This window comes from Ovis aries, chromosome 16 (assembly GCF_016772045.2).
Source record: "Ovis aries strain OAR_USU_Benz2616 breed Rambouillet chromosome 16, ARS-UI_Ramb_v3.0, whole genome shotgun sequence".
Lineage (NCBI taxonomy): Eukaryota > Metazoa > Chordata > Mammalia > Artiodactyla > Bovidae > Ovis > Ovis aries.
The window spans coordinates 34,977,902-34,992,590 of NC_056069.1; the positions used below are offsets into that span (position 1 = coordinate 34,977,902).

Genomic DNA, 14,689 nt, shown 5'->3' on the forward strand with positions numbered 1-14,689 from the left:
CTACCCCATGGACTATAGCCCTCTAGGTTCCTCTGTCCATGGGATTTCCCAGGCAAGAGTAGTGGAGTGGGTTGCCATTTCCTTCTCCAGGAGGTCTTCCTGACCCAGAGATCAAACCTGTGGCTCCTGCATTACAGTCAAATTCTTTACTGCTGAGCCACTAGGGGAGCCCATGTAGGTGCATAAATTATAACAAATATACCAGTCTTTTGTGGGTTGCAGATGGTGGGGGCTGGGAGTATGTAAGAACTCTCAGTATTCTGCTCAATTATTCTGTGAACCTGAAAAATTAATACTATTAAAAATAGAAGACATGCAGACAGAATTTATTCATAATTAATTTAGAGACATATTAAGCCCTGACTCCATAGTTTAGAATAGTAATTACAAAGAAACTTTAAAATGGCAACTTATTCATTTAGGGTGTGTCCATGGAACTAGATGCATCATCAACTGTTTTGAAAAAGCATGCACTGTATTAACAATTAATTGGCAACACACTCTCTAGAAATGGGTCTGATCAATTCAACATAGAGCATTTATCCAGTAATGGTGTTTGCTTGCAAAGTCATGTTTATTTACCAAAGATTAAAAACTATAGTACAGTGCCAAAGGTTTTGTTTTAATTAAAATATTTTAATGTTAGTAATTCTATAACTTGCTTAGAAAACAGCCAACTGGGAAAAACAATGTTTATTAAGTACAAGTGTTGTTTGTACTGGAAGAAAGCTAACACTCAAAGATAACTCTCAAATTATAACAGCCTAGATATTTTAGAATTAGCATGAAGATTCTGATGTATATAGTTTTTAGCCTTCTGGCTTGTTTTCTAGTTGATTGTCTTGTCTTAGCTGCTTATAATTTAATATTTGATAGAGTTGAGTGAGTACAATTTTGTTCTTTCTTTCTTATATTCCACAAATGGATTGAAACACTCTACCAGATGGTGCAGAGATAAAGAATACACTTGCCAGTGTAGGACACTGGTTCGATCCCGGGGTCAGGAAGATCCTCTGGAGTAGGAAATGGCAACCCATTCTGGGATTCTTGCCTGGAAAATTCCATGGACAGAGGAGCCTGGAGGGCTACAGTCTATGGAGTTGCAAAGAGTCAGACACCACTGAAGGCACACACACACACACACACCTTCATATAAAATAATTATTTGATATAAACTTTCTGGCAAAGAATAAATTAGTATATAGGACATTAATATCCATTTTCTTAGAACAACAAAGCTGCATTCTTCAATTTTTTTTCTCTTCCTTTTTCCAACTTTAAAGAAATTTTGCTGAGAGAAGCACCTAGAATAAATTTTAATAAATCAAATTATTGCCATATTTTGTCATACTAATGACAAAAAGTTACTAAACTTTAAAAAAAATCAATGTATAGAGAAAACATGAGGAATATAGTATATGACAAAAATATCTCAATTAAAGTTGAGAATTTTTCCTTTTAAAATCTTTTATATTTGTATTTTCAAAAAATTGGGGCTATTGTTTGGAAAAGATTCCATCAGATTCTTATTTCATGCTGCTTAAACAAACAAACAAACAAAAAAGATGAAATAGTTGCATGTATGTTAAGCTAAATGATAGCCCCAAAGATACCCAGGTCCTAATCTTTGGAAACTGTGAATGTCACCTTGTCTTGCAAAAGAAATTTTGCAGATGTAATTAAGTTTAGAATTGGAAACTTTATCCTAGACTATCTGGGTACACCCTAAGTGTAATTACAAATGTCCTTATAAGAAAGGGAAAGACAGAGATTTGACTGTAGAAAAGACATGACAATGGAAGAAAGGGTTTGGAATGATTTAAGAAAGGGATTAGGGTTTCTCTGGTGGCTCAGTCATAAAGAATCTGCCTTCCAATGCAGGAGATGTGGCTTTGATCCCTGTGTTGGGAAGATCCCCTGGAGAAGGGCATGGCAACCTTCTCCAGTATTCTTGCCTGGAGAATTCCATGGACAGGGGAGTTGGAGGACTACAGTCCATGGGGTCACAAAGAGTAAGACACGACTGAGCAACTAAGCAACAACAACAAGACAGGGATTGCAAGTCAAAGGACACAGCCAGTCAGAAGCTTCTAGAAAAGTCTTGGAAAAGGATTCTCCCCAGAGCTTCTAGAAGGAACCAGTCCTGCCCCCTGTAGCCCACTGAAACTGACTTCACACTCTGGTCTCCAAAATTGCAAGAGCATAAATATGTTATTTTAAGCCACCCACACCACATGAATTGCACTTTGGGCAATGGAAATTTTGGCAGACCATAGTTTGGAAACCAAAGGTGAAAGGTGAAGTCGCTCAGTTATGGTCAACTCTTTGTGACCCCATGCACTGTCGCCCACCAGGCTCCTCCATCCATGGAATTTTCCAGGCAAGAATACTGGAGTGGGTTACCATTTCCTTCTCCAGGGGATCTTCCCAACCCAGGGATCAAACTCAGGTCTACCACATTGCAGGCAGACTGTTTACTGTCTGAGCCACCAGGGAATCCCATAAGCCACCCAGTTCATAGTAATTAGTTTCAGCTACCATAGAAAACAAAACTATATGTGTAAGTCAAAATATACCAAAACAAGAGAAATCCATTCAAACATCCTCAAGTAACAGCAACAAATAATGCACCACTCATATATTCTTTGATGTGGGATGGCAGAAGTAACTATTTAAAATGCGCTCTATCTGGCTAAGAAATTGAGAAATCAAAGTGTCACGAGTGTGAAAGGTTTTTTGTTGTTGTTGTTAGAGTATAGTTGCTTTACAATGTTGCGTTAGTTTCTGCTGTGCAATTAAGTGAATCAGTTATATCTATCCATATATCCTCTACATCTTGGACCTCCCTCCTCTCCCATCTTGCCAGAGATAGGTACCCCCATGTTTTCGCACATATATCTGTTAACCATTTTCTGGAATAATCTTTCATCTTTTAGTGTTGATATTTATCTAAGGTCAGTATGATTTTTGTTCCCTTGCAGCAACTTTAAAGACTTTAATCATAAAATAAAATCATTTCCAGTACACAAAAAAAGGACAAAATTTATGTCAAATACATATAGTATGCATACTGAGGTTTTCAAGAAATGCAATTGATGAATACCACTTTGAAATGAATAAAAATAGATTGGTGTGTTGGATAGAATGATGGAAAGATGGAAAGACATATAAGAACGGAAAGAGTACAATGCTAATGGTAGAATCCAGAGGGTACTAATACAGGTTTTCACTGTAAATTGTTTTCATGATTCCTAAGTTTGAAATAATTTTAATAAAATAGTGGGGATGAGTCATAAATGAAAACACAGGTTATCTGTGGGATAGGAAATAATCTTTTTTTCCATGAGATCAAGAGTAAAAGCTGGAAATCAAAATTTTATTGGATTTGCATGAGTCAAGTGAATAAAGTTAAAAAAAATAACGAAGTGGGAAATATTTGCCATATGTGTGTCAGAAGGGTATGTATCCATAATATGATAATAAAATATTGTCCCTAGAGATCGACACATATACACTACTACATATAAAATAGACAACTAATGTGAATCTACTGAATAGCCCAGGGGGCTCAGTGCTCTGTGGTGACCTAAATGGGATGGAAATCTAAAAAAATAGTTCAGTTCAGTTCAGTTCAGTCGCTCAGTTGTGTCCGACTCTGCAACCTCGTGAATTGTGTGTGCATGTATTTAACTGATTCACTTTGCTGCTCAGCAGAAAATGACACAACATTATAAAGAAACTATGTGCTGTCCTGGGCTTAGTCACTCAGTCGTGTCTGACTCTGTGACCTCATGGACTGTAGCCCTCCAGGTACCTCTGTGCATGGAGATTCTCCAGACAAGAAAACTGGAGTGGGTTACCATGCCCTCCTCCAGGGGATCTTCCCAACCCAGGGATTGAACCCAGGTCTTCTGCATTGTGGGTGAATTCTTTACTGTCCTAGCCACCAGGGAAGCCCAGGAATACTGGAGTGAGTTGCCTATCCCTTCCCTAGAAGAACTTCTTGACCCCGGAATTGAACTGGGGTTTCCTGCGTTGCAGGCGGATTCTTTACCAGCTGAGCTACCGAGGAAGCCCAAAGCAACTATACTCCAGTAAAAATCAATTAAAAAATAAATATTGTCCTTGGAGGCATGCAATAGTCTCCAAATGATCCTGAATAATTAAAACTATTGAGTTTTAAGATTCGGATTAATGCTCTATATTTATACTTTGAAGTCAACTCCTTTTCTTTATCTACAATATCATTATTATTTGAGGAAAATTATATGCAAAAAGTATGGAAGAAACCCCATGAAAAGTTGAGAAAACTCTCTTTTATTTGTCATAATTGCTAAGCCACTTCAGTCGTGTCTGACTCTGTGCGACCCCATAGATGGCAGCCCACCAGGCTCCCCCATCCTTGGCATTCTCCAGGCAAGAACACTGGAGTGGGTTGCCATTTCCTTCTCCAGTGCATGAAAGCGAAAGGTGAAAGGGAAGTCACTCAGTCATGTCTGACTCTTCGCGACCCCATGGACTGCAGCCTACCAGGCTCCTCCATCCATGGGATTTTCCATGCAAGAGCACTGAGCAAGAGTGGGGTGCCATTGCCTTCTCCATTTGTCATAATGAATGATGCTAATTAGTGATATACATGATATTCTGGATCTTCCACCAGCAGAGCATGCACATGGATGTTGACTCAGAAGTAAACGTGCATCTATTAATAGATGACCTAGCCAGTCTTTCTTTGATCTCTCTTCCAACACACAAGGTGGGTTCTTTAGAAACTAACTCAACTGCAATTAATTTAAAGATTATAAACTGAATATAAAATCTAAACTGCCCCTTCATATCTATTCTCTAGAAATAAGATCATTTATTTAAACATTATAAAGATGAGCTACTGTCTCAAGAGTCTACATTGGAAAAAGAATGAGAATATTCTGAATTAATAAGAGTATTATGGTGTGTTCGAATCAGTGGAATTGTATGTATCCAGTGCAAACTCTTTTCAGAGAATCTTTAGCTATCGGGGGATATGTTCATAAAGGATGTTACACAAACTAGCAGTTATGTAGAGTTGTTTGTATGATATGGTCCCAATATTTTAACAAAACAGACCAGAAGGAGCAACACCAAACTGCTGGCAGTCATTTTCTGGACTGTGGGAAATGGTTGCTGTTTCTAGCTTTCGGTTCTCTCCTGTATCTTTCTTTCTTTTCTCCTTTCTTCTTTTCTTCCTTCCTTTCTTTCACTCTCTCCATGTCTTTCTTCTTATTATAACCATGAGTCATTTTTATAATAAAATAACACAAAAGATACATTTATACATGCATGTATGTGTAAGTGGACAATGTGATTCCGTGAAATCACAGAAGCAGTAATTCCAGTCTTAGTAACCTTAAGGGAGTTGGTCATTACTGAATTCCACCCAATCTGCTTCTCAACCTTGAGCCTCTGGTTCCTCAGGGCAACCACTGAGGGAACTTTCTAACATGCAATACTTAGGCCCTACCCTTAGAAAAGCTGAGATTGTCTTAAATGAGGACAAAGCATTTGTATTCCATTAAGTTCCCGCAAGAGACTAACATGCAGGCAGATGTGAGGATTACATAGCTAAACAGTGGTTCTCCAGAGAAGATGATGGCACCCCACTCCAGTATTCTTCCTAGCAAATCCCATGGACGGAGGAGCCTGGTAGGCTGCAGTCCATGGGGTCGCTAAGAGTCGGACATAACTGAGTGACTTCCCTTTCACTTTTCACTTTCATGCTTTGGAGAAGGAAATGGCAACCCACTCCAGCGTTCTTGCCTGGAGAATGCCAAGGATGGGGGAGCCTGGTGGGCTGCCGTCTATGGGGTCGCAGAGTCAGACACGACTGAAGTGACTTAGCAGTAGCAGCAGCAGTAGCTAAACAGTGGTTCTCAGATTTTCATATGTAGAACTACCACCTGGTACTTGTTAAAAAATACAGTTTTTGGACTCTTACCTTTCAGTGTGAGGCAAAGCCAAAGCAGAAATCTGCATTTTTAACAAGCACCTAAACTGTTCTGATACATGCATTTAATAAGCGATGTCTTATAAAACAGACTGGAGAAGGAAATGGCAACCCGCTCCAGTATTCTTGCCTGGAAAATCCCATGGACAGAGGAGCCTGGTAAGTTACTGTCCAAAGAGTCGGACACGACTGAGCGACTTTACTAACTTATAAAACAGAGCTATTATGCTTTAAAATATACAGGGAAGTTGAGAGAAAGTATTTTATAAGGGTAATTTATACCTTTACTCCAAATTCACACTGCCAACACATATGTATCTATATGTACTTTTTTTTCCTACTATTTCTCATCTTGCAATTATCAGTTTCCATTTGTAGTTTACCTTATAAATACAAAAGTGTCATCTAGGGGTCAAAAGAGGTAACTGCAAGTTTATTCCAGTTTCTGAATTGAATTGTTTGTAGTTATTCCACTTCTAAGAACTCTTGCACAAACACTAGAGAAGCAAGTTTCAAGCTGAGACAAGTTCTGAAGTCCCTCTAATCTTTGACTCCTTGCTTTACTATTGTACTTGCAAACCATATGATCCTCTGAATCTCAATTCCTTTACTAGAAAAATAAGGCTGTCAGTTGTGCTTCTTCCACAGGGTTAGGTATTAGTGCTTGAATGTACTTAGCACAGAACCTAGCATCTACTACAAGCTCAGTGAAAGGTTATGCTTTCTTATACCAAAATCTGCTCACTAAATTTGATGCATATTTAAGTTGAATAATGTATCAGGTAACTCCAATACTTTAGCCACCTGAAAGCAGGAGCTTACTCATTGGAAAAAACCCTGATACTGGGAAAGATCAGAGTCAAAAGGATGAGGAGGCCCCGGAAGGTGAGATGATTCAATTGTATCATCGATTCAATGAACACAAATTTGAGCAAACTCTGGGAGGTAGTAAAGGACCATAGGAGCCTGGTGCGCTGCAGTTCATGGGGTCACAGAGGGTTAGACACAACCGAGTGACTGAACAACAACAAATATGACTTCAGTGGTATATGCTGTTCTTGATCATTGCAAAACTGCTAATATCTAAAATCTGGGATAAAAGTTTAGCTACAGTAACACTGATGCAAACTACTGATCTTGTTTTGATGATTAGCCCTAATGTGCACTCAGAACTAAGACTCAGTTGTGAATTCAAATTAGTTCAATTCTTTCTATGACCTTAAACATATCTTCAGTTCAGTCACTCAGTCATGTCTGACTCTTTTCAACCCCATGGACTGCAGCACACCAGGCTTCCCTGTCCATCATCAACTCCCAGAGCTTGCTCAAACTGATGTCCATCAAGTCGGTGATGACATCCAACCATCTCATCTTCTCTTGTCCCCTTCTCCTCCTGCCTTCAATCTTTCTCAGCATCAGGATCTTTTCCAGTGAGTCAGTTCTTCCCATCAGGTGGCCAAAGTATTGGAGCTTCAGCTTCAGCATCAGTCCTTCCAATGAATATTCAGGACTGATTTCCTTTAGGATGGACTGGTTGGATCTCCTGGCAGTCCAAGGGACTCTCAAGAGTCTTCTCCAACACCACAGTTCAAAAGCTTCAATTCTTTGGCACTCTTTATAGTCCAACTCTCTCATCCATACATGACTACTGGTAAAACCATAGCTTTGACTAGATGGACCTTTGGTGGCAAAGTAATGTCTTTGTTTTTTAATAAGCTATCTAGGTTTGTCATAGCTTTTCTTCCAAGGAGCACATGTCTTTCAATTTTGTGGCTGCAGTCACCATCTGCAGTGATTTTGGAGCCCAAAAAATAAAGTCTGTCACTGTTTCCATTGTTTCCTCATCTATATGCCATGAAGTGATGGGACCAGATGCCATGATCTTAGTTTTTTGAATGCTGAGTTTTAAGCCAGCTTTTTCACTTTCCTCTTTTGCCTTTATCAAGAGGCTCTTTAGTTCTTCTTCATTTTCTGCCATAAGGGTGGTGTCATCTGCATATCTGAGGCTATGATATTTCCCCCAGCAATCTTGATTCCAGCTTGGGCTTCATCCAGCCTGGCATTTTGCATGCTGTACTCTTCATATAAGTTAAGTAAGCATGGTGATAATATACAGCCTTGACGTACTCCTTTCTCAATTTGGAACTAGTCTGTTGTTCCATGTCTGGTTCTAATTGTTGCTTCTTGACCTGCATACAGATTTCTTAGAGGTCAGGTGAGGTGGTCTGGTATTCCCTTCTCTTCAAGAAATTTCCACAGTTTATTGTGATCCACACAGTCAAAGGCTTTGGTGTAGTCAATAAAGCAGAAGTAGATGTTTTTTCTGGAATTATCTTACTTTTTTGATGATCTGTTGTTTTTTCTATGATCCAACTCTCTTACTTTTTCTATGATATATTTAAGTGTTATATAAAACTTATGTAACAATCCAAAGCATACCAAGTATGCAGCAATCTCTGTTTTCCATGCATGGGCAATTGCCTCTTCTGAGTCCTACAATTTTTGCTGGAGAATGCATCCTACAGTCATCTACCTGTGTTCCACTGTCACTCAGTGAAATTCCTCGTCTCCATTGCTTTCCAGAGCCACTGTGGCCAGCTGTCTATGAAGCTGTAGAAGGAAGATACTCCCCAACACAACTCTGCATACCAAGGTGAACAAATCTACCTCTGTCCTCTGCATGAAAGGCTGCATACCATGTTCATTAGCTCCGTTGTTCATAACACGAGATTTGCAGAAGTTATGCCAAGGATATGACGGTATGGGCCTGAGTGGGATCCACAGTTTATCTGACTCCAAAAAAGGTATCTCTCTTTCTCCCTCTCTCTGTGACTCTTTTTCTTCCTCCCTCCTTCTCTCTCTTTCTGTTACATATGTGTGTATATATATTAAATATTTTATTATAATAAATGAGAATATGTGTAAAGCTTTTCACACAATGGTAGGCACATACAGAATACTTACTGTGTGCCACCCAGTACGCTAAGAACTTTGCATACATCCTCATTTATTTTCACGAACTTGAGAATGTGCATCCCTTCTTATGTTAGGGCTTCCCCTGTGGCTCAACTGGTAAAGAATCTGCCTGCAATGCAAGAGACCTGGCTTTGATCCCTGGGTTGGGAAGTTTCCCCTGGAGACGGGAAAAGCTAACCACCCGGTATTCTGGCCTGGAGAATTCCATGGACTGTACAGTCCATGGGGTCACAAAGAGTCAGACACGACTGAGCAACTTTCACTTTCACTAAGAATGTGCATGATAATATCCTCATTCTACAAACATTATTGCAGGATTAAAGAACTTGAATAATTATCTAAGGGCATACAGCTATGAAGTAACAGAGCTAGAATTCAGTACTCCATCTCAGAATTTCTCACTTCAAATTATATACACATATTATGCATGTATATACATATTACATATAACATTTATATTTAGATTATGTAGCTTTTTAATGGGAAAAATACATATATAGAGGCACACATATATGCTTACCTGTATATATATTTATATGTATATGTTTAAGCAACTATGTATGTAAAATTTAAGCTCCTGATTAACTATTAGTAGAACATATGCTTTGAGTTATTTTCTCAGTTTGTAAGTGATTTCTTTGTTTGTTCTCAGTTTGTAAGTGATTAATTCCACCTAAATTTAGGACTCACCTCTACTGAGTCCTTTTTTGTTCCTTGAATAATGCATATGTAATATATATGCATATATTTGTATATGTTTTACATGTCATATATATGTTTTGTATTTATACATATGTATTTTATATATTTGCACATATATACACACACATGTGTTTTTCAATGAACAATATAAAATCCAGCAGAAGTATGACCTAAAATCATTCTCAAATCACATGCCCTACCTTGGTGAACCAGTAGCTTAAATTTTACAGTATATGCCAATTCTATGAGTTGTATGTAATCTTTGGTTGTAAGTACGCACTTTTTGTTTTCTGATCCTCAAAGAATAGGAGAAAACAAGCAAGAGCTTTAAGAGATCACTTGGGTTCACAGCAGCTATATGCATGGTTGGTGTTAATCCTTGTTTAGAACTGGGCAAAATCCAGAGACATCAGGGCTCTCTCCAACATTCTTTCAATGTTATCTTTGGAAAATAAAGTTACTCTATATTAACCACACAAATGAAAATCTTCATTTGTTAACCCTGTTGACTTAACCTGGTTCTCTTTTCTATTCATTTCAGACTATTTCCTTCTTTAATTGTCCTTTATGTGTCTACTTATTATCTATCTTGATTATTAGCTAGATTCGTTTTAAAGCCAACTAGAATCTGTTTTCAATTTCTTTCAGAATGGTCAACCACACAGCGTTCCCAGCATTTAGCCCGAAGTTTTCAATTAGGTTGCAATGACTTTTTAACTTGAAAATATTGTTGTTCTTTCTGGCTGTATACCTAAGGAAGGAAAAACAACTTTCCCTTTACTTTGATGGTCTTCCACCAAATAATAAAAGCCTGAGCCAAGACACTAAAGCAGACCAACCCACCGAAACTGGTGGGAGGTAGGGCAGAGTGAAAATGAAGTGGCACTGAAGAATTCTGACAGCAAGTTAATTCTGTATGGTTTTTAAAGAAAGCTAACTTAATCAAAGCAAACTGCAATGCGTTCTGGTATTTAAAAATAACATTTGGTCTATCTTTAGAGTTTATTATAAAAATACTATTGACTCTGACTTTTACAGTGTTTTCATTCTAAAGAGTTCCAACTTCTGCCCAATCTTCATTTCCAGTTTAAGGATGATTTGACAAATGGGTAAGGAAAAACTCATTTTCTTTGGGGCAAATCTTAAGAAGAGAAGACATAGATTCACATTCCCAGGTGACTCAGTGGGTAAAGAATCCGCTTGCAATGCAGGAGACTCAGGTTTGATCCCTGGGTTGGGAAGATCCCCTGGAGGAGGGCATAGGCAACCCATTTCAGTATTCTTGCCTGGGAAAGCCCATAAATAGAGGAAGGGGCCTGGTGGGTCATAGTCCATAGGATTGCAAAAGAGCCAGACACGACTGAGTAACTAAACAACAGCAACAACAGGAGTACCACCGTGATCAAACATTCTTCAGTGAAGCCCTGACCTACTTACTGAATACTTAACATTTGGTTCAGACTCTGGTTGGAAACTAATGCTCCACTATGGAGAACACATTTATCAACATACTCAGAATACCACTAGTATTCAGCAAAAAAACAAAGTGTAAGATAAAATGCATATGTTGTAGGTATCCAGCTGTTGCTAACTATAAACAGACACAATTATTTCCAATCATTTCTCTGTCACAGTCATTTTTTTTCTTTTGATTTTCTATTGACAAGGCTACCAACCCATCTAATCATTGGAGAATACAAAGATAAATTACTAAATTATTTTGTTCCATCCTATGTATTATTATATATCATAAATACATAACTCATTTTATTAATCTTTGATCACAGCAATCAGTTATTAACTATGTGCCAAGTACTCTGCTCAATGTTTTACCTTCATTTTTTCCATTTAATCCTCATATCAGCTTTAAGAGATGCACATTATATTTATTCCTATTGATAGATGAAGAACCTGAGGTTCAGTGAGCTTCAGTGGCAGTGAAGCATGTTGCCAATAAGCATCTATTAATGGTATGATGTATTTCATGCTATCAATTCTAATTAAATATCCCTTAGCAGCCACATGCGAAGAGTTGACTCATTGGAAAAGACTCTGATGCTGGGAGGGATTGGGGGCAGGAGGAGAAGGGGATGACAGGATGAGGTGGCTGGATGGCATCACTGACTCAATGGACATGAATCTGAGTGAACTCCAGGAGTTGGTGATGGACAGGGAGGCCTGGCATGCTGCGATTCATGGGATTGCAAAGAGTTGGACACGACTGAGCGACTGAACTGAACTGAACTGAGCAGCCACATCTCTTCTTTTATCAGAGAAAAATAGAGATGACAGCCTTTCAGTCTTATTTATGGATATCAAAGAATGGCTGGACTTGAAGCCACCTGTTCCCTAGAAGAAAAGCCAAATAGTGAGCAAGAGAAGTCACAGACCGATTGCAAATATAAATTGTACCCAAGTGATTACAAATATAATTATGAACTTGGCTAAGGACTCTATCTTTTAGAGTGCAAATAGTCAATTTTACCATCCAAAATATACTAAATCTGATATTAGAAACATTAGCTAAGAGAAGTCAAGTTTCTAGATATGGAAAAACTAGAAATGAGCATGCTTTATTTGTGTGTGTGTGTGTAATAAAGTTTTATTAAAGTATAAAGGAGATAGAGAAAACTTCTGACATAGACATCAGAAGAGGGTAGAAAGAGTACCCACTTGCTTAGTGTTAGCAATGGAGTTATATAATCTCCAATGAATCCAAAGAATGGCTGGAGGTTGTAAAGACCTCACCAGACCTACTCCCATAATTTACATTTTAGGATAACAGAATTAGCCAGAAGGTTTAATCCAGAGACTGTCCTCAGGCAGGATACATTATTGTTATCTAATCCTAAGGAATGTAGACTGTCCCTGGTGGCTCAGAGGTTAAAGAATCCCTCTGCAATGTGGGAGACCTGGGTTCGATCCCTGGGTTAGGAAGATCCTCTGGAGAAGAAAATGGCAACCCACTCCAGGAGAATCCCATGGATGGAGGAGCCTGGCAGGTTACAGTCCACGGGGTAGCAAAGAGTTGAACATGACTGAGCGACTTCATTTTCACTTTCAAGGAATGTAGAGGAAAAAAAATTTTTTACCTTTCTTCCTCCTTGAGGATTCCAGACCCCTCTCTCCTTGGGGACCCCTAGACTTATCAACCTGCCTAGGAAATGACTCTTTCATTCCCCCGTTTTCTTTTAGGAGAATTATGTTGCTAAGGGAAAGGGGCATTGTTTTCATTCCGTAACTACTTCCTGCTGTTTAGGGGCATGGTCCCTAAATTGTGGAGGCAACATATTCTCCTAACCCTCATATTGAGGGTCTCTGATCCAGGGGCCCCAAGCAATATTTGGAGGAGGCTGTGGCACTCGTAGGAGCTTGGACAACCATTTGTAACTTAAAAGCTTTTAGACGGTTAGAAAACCCCATTATACAGTTACAGACGTAAGGCAAAATAGTCATTAAAACAAATTAAAATCAAAATGAAAAGTCACATTATGTCCATAGTTAAAGTACAGAGTGTTGTACCAGTCCATTTTAAGGTTATTCAGTTCAGTTCAGTTCAGTTCAGTTCATTTCAGTCGCTCAGTCGTATCCGTCTCTTTGCGACCCCATGAATCGCAGCACGCCAGGCCTCCCTGTCCATCACCAATTCCTGGAGTTCACTCAGACTCATGTCCATCAAGTCGTTGATGCCATTCAGTCATCTCATCCTCTGTCATCCCCTTCTCCTCCTGCCCCCAATCCCTCCCAGCATCAGAGTCTTTTTCAATGAGTCAAGTCTTCACATGAGGTGGCCAAAGTACTGGAGTTTCAGCTTTAGCATCATTCCTTCCAAAGAACACCCAGGACTGATCTCCTTCAGAATGGACTGGTTGGATCTCCTTGCAGTCCAAGGGACACTCAAGAGTCTTCTCCAATGAAGAGGCATCACATGCGATTGTTGTCGAAGGTATTTGCAGACTTGGAGAAAGTCTTTTCCTTGAAGTGAAGATGTCCACCATGGGAAGCCTTCCACTGATGAAGAAGGGAGAGCTCCACAGACCCAGCAGTTAGACTGATTGTGGAATTCAGTGTAGGAGTGAGCCCAGGACAGGAAGCCCAAATGGCAGACTCAGGAATTTTGGAGTCAGCAGAAGTAGGCTCATACAGATTATCAGGCCCATCTTTTGGCTTGTCCAGACAGCTCCATTTACATCAGGAAGAAAGTGGGCTAGGGGTTTCAGTAAGCAAGGAAGAAGTTGTCCCAGTATTTAAAAGGAAATCGACGGATTGGCCCCCCACAGTTATTAATACCTGGGGTTCCTCAGGTGTAATTAGCATGGGAGCTTGTGTGGGGACCCCCAGGCACCTTCAGTCCTGATTGTCTTGAGAGTTCACCCCTGAAACCTGCACCTCTGGGGGCAGTCTCTCTTCCAGTGTGGTCCTTTGCAGACCGGCCCTGGAGCCAGGTGCAGCTTAGATGCCTGAGGGCAACTCCGCATGAGGCGCCCCTCCTTTCCACAGTAATAGCAAGCCCATCTCTTTTCACCTGGGTCCCTCTGGGCCTTTTTTTTTTTTTCCAGGCTGTTTTAGAACGGTTCTCATAGCCATTGCGAGGGCTTCTGCCTGTTCCTTTGTCTTTTTTCTGCCTTTCTTTCTTTTCCTCATATTCCCTTCCATAATAGACTGTCTGCGCCAGTTGTAACAGATTATCTAAAGACTGATTTGATCCATATGCCCATTTTAATAGTTTACGGCGGATATCTGGAGCCGACTGAGTGAGAAATCTATCTTTTAAGATCACTTTTCCCTCTTTTTCCTCTTTCGGGATCAATCTCAGTGAACCTGCGAAGGGCTTCTCTCAGTCTATCTAGGAATTTACCAGGAGCTTCCTTCTCCTCCTGTTCTTTGTCTGCCAATTTGCCATAATTTAAAGGCTTAGCACACGCCTGCCTGAGACCTTCAAGAATACATCTGACAAAATGACTCTGATCCCATCTTCCTCTAGCTGTGTTGTAGCCTCAGTCTGGTTCTGTAATTGGGATGGCCTGA

General features: G+C 39.6%; 1 pseudogene; it reads right to left on the reverse strand.

The window, feature by feature from the left end:
- The window catches only part of LOC114118703 (probable inactive 1-aminocyclopropane-1-carboxylate synthase-like protein 2), a 44,103-nt pseudogene that overhangs the window by 28,317 nt on the left and 1,097 nt on the right, over positions 1 to 14,689 (reverse strand).